This window comes from Nomascus leucogenys, chromosome 8 (genome assembly GCF_006542625.1).
Source record: "Nomascus leucogenys isolate Asia chromosome 8, Asia_NLE_v1, whole genome shotgun sequence".
NCBI lineage: Eukaryota > Metazoa > Chordata > Mammalia > Primates > Hylobatidae > Nomascus > Nomascus leucogenys.
In genome coordinates this window covers 21,482,187-21,484,930 of record NC_044388.1, presented here as the reverse complement: position 1 = coordinate 21,484,930, position 2,744 = coordinate 21,482,187, and the positions used below count along the sequence as shown (strand labels likewise).

Below are 2,744 nucleotides of genomic sequence, written 5' to 3'. Positions count from 1 at the left end.
CTTTTTTGGTTATGTCTCTGCCAGGTTTTGGTATCAGGACGATGCTGGCTTCATAAAATGTGTTAGGGAGGATTCCCTCTTTTTCTATCGATTGGAATAGTTTCAGAAGGAATGGTACCAGTTCCTCCTTGTACCTCTGGTAGAATTCGGCTGTGAATCCATCAGGTCCTGGACTCTTTTTGGTTGGTAAGCTATTGATTATTGCCACAATTTCAGAACCTGTTATTGGTCTATTCAGAGATTCAACTTCTTCCTGGTTTAGTCTTGGGAGGGTGTATTTGTCGAGGAATTTATCCATTTCTTCTAGATTTTCTAGTTTATTTGCATAGAGGTGTTTGTAGTATTCTCTGATGGTAGATTGTATTTCTGTGGGATCGGTGGTGATATCCCCTTTTTCATTTTTTATTGCATCTATTTGATTCTTCTCTCTTTTCTTCTTTATTAGTCTTGCTAGGGGTCCATCAATTTTGTTGATCTTTTCAAAAAACCAGCTCCTGGATTCATTAATTTTTTGAAGGGTTTTTTGTGTCTGTATTTCCTTCAGTTCTGCTCTGATTTTAGTTATTTCTAGCCTTCTGCTAGCTTTTGAATGTGTTTGCTCTTGCTTTTCTAGTTCTTTTAATTGTGATGTTAGGGTGTCAATTTTGGATCTTTCCTGCTTTCTCTTGTGGGCATTTAGTGCTATAAATTTCCCTCTACACACTGCTTTGAATGTGTCCCAGAGATTCTGGTATGTTGTGTCTTTGTTCTCGTTGGTTTCAAAGAACATCTTTATTTCTGCCTTCATTTCATTATGTACCCAATAGTCATTCAGGAGCAGGTTGTTCAGTTTCCATGTAGTAGAGCGGTTTTGAGTGAGTTTCTTAATCCTGAGTTCTAGTTTGATTGCACTGTGGTCTGAGAGACAGTTTGTTATAATTTCTGTTCTTTTACATTTGCTGAGGAGAGCTTTACTTCCAACTATGTGGTCAATTTTGGAATAGGTGTGGTGTGGTGCTGAAAAAAATGTATATTCTGTTGACTTGGGGTGGAGAGTTCTGTAGATGTCTATTAGGTCCACTTTATGTAGAGCTGAGTTCAATTCCTGGATATCCTTGTTAACTTTCTGTCTCGTTGATCTGTCTAATGCTGACAGTGGGGTGTTAAAATTCCATTATTATTGTGTGGAGTTTAAGTCCTTAGTAGTCATCAGACTTGCTTTATGAATCTTGCTCCTTGTTGTGCATATATATTTAGAGATTAGCTCTTCTTGATGAATTGATCCTTTACCATTATGTAATGGCCTTCTTTAAAAATATGGAACGCTTCACGAATTTGCGTGTCATCCTTGCGCAGGGGCCATGCTAATCTTCTCTGTATCGTTCCAATTTTAGTATATGTGCTGCCGAAGCGAGCACTCCTAATAGATATTTTCATGTTTGTTTTCCTTCCAGTTCATATTTTACATATTGCTTTTTTCACGTGTTAGCTTGAGCATTTGCCATGTTTCTGCAATAGTCTTTATGATAATTATGCGTATAGCTGTGTCATATTAACTGCTGATGTACCACAATTTTCTATTTTCTATTTCTGGCCATTTAAGCGTTCAGATTTTGCTGTTATGTATAACTCTGCCAACGAGTAATTCCTTTTTTTTTGAGATGGACTCTGACTGTTTCACCCAGGCTGGGGTGCAACGGCGCAATCTCTGCTCACTGCAACCTCCACCTCCCGGGCTCAAGTGATTCTCCTGCCTCAGTCTCCCAAGTAGCTGGGATTACTGGCGCCCACCACCAAGCCCGGATAATTTTTATATTTTTATTAGAGACAGGGTTTCACCATGTTGGCCATGCTGATCTCGAACTCCTGGCCTCAAATGATCCACCCGCCTTGGCCTTCCAAAGTGCTGAGATTACAGGCGTAAGCCACCGCACTCGGCCTGTACTTCCTCTTTTAAAAGAATTTTTACCCAAAGGTGCCACTCAGCACAGCCCTGACGGAGAGGCAGGTTTTCCCTGTTTGTGGGGCAGAAGGATGAAGAGGACTTGTGACTTAGAACTACATCATTGTGGGTTCAAAGGGAAAGAAAAATGGGTGTGCAGTGAGGGGAACTTCAAAAAGTCTAATTTCCAAAATGTTAAAAAAAAAAGCATGATTCTCATACATTCTCATACAAATACATAATGAGTACATGTCAAGGTTTTATTTTAACTCATTAATGGGAGAACCAAGTATATAAGAAAAACAGATGTAAATGTGGTTAGTAAAAGAAAAAACTGTAGAATAAGATCTCAAAGTTAGATACTAAGCTGATTGTTTTTCTTCAGAGCAATAAAAACTTTAGGATTATGTTCTCTACTAAACAGAAGACATTTTTATTTCTGTAGGACAAAAAATTATTTGCACTGTTATTGGATAAAAACTCTTTGTATCAGCGGGGCGCGGTGGCTCATGTAATCCCAGCACTTTGGGAGGCCGAGGCGGGCAGATCACGAGGTCAGGAGATAGAGACCATCCTGGCTGACACGGTGAAACCCTGTCTCTACTAAAAACACAAAAAATTAGCCAGGTGTGGTGGCAGGCACCTGTGGTCCCAGCTACTTGGGAGGCTGAGGCAGGAGAATGGCGTGAATCCCGGAGGTGGAGGTTGCAGTGAGCTGAGATTGTGCCACTGCACTCCAGCCTGGGCAACAGAGCCAGACTCCATCTCAAAAAAAAAAAAAACTCTTTGTATCTTAGTGCTTCTCGACAAACAGCTAACCTTT

The 2,744-nt window shown here is 40.2% G+C and overlaps 1 non-coding gene across 1 annotated transcript; it reads right to left on the bottom strand.

Moving 5' to 3' along the window:
- Positions 1 to 1,290: 1,290 nt before the first annotated feature.
- Positions 1,291 to 1,397, bottom strand: LOC115836565. The gene has a single exon (XR_004031614.1). It is a non-coding gene; the product is annotated as a U6 spliceosomal RNA (small nuclear RNA).
- Positions 1,398 to 2,744: the final 1,347 nt, after the last annotated feature.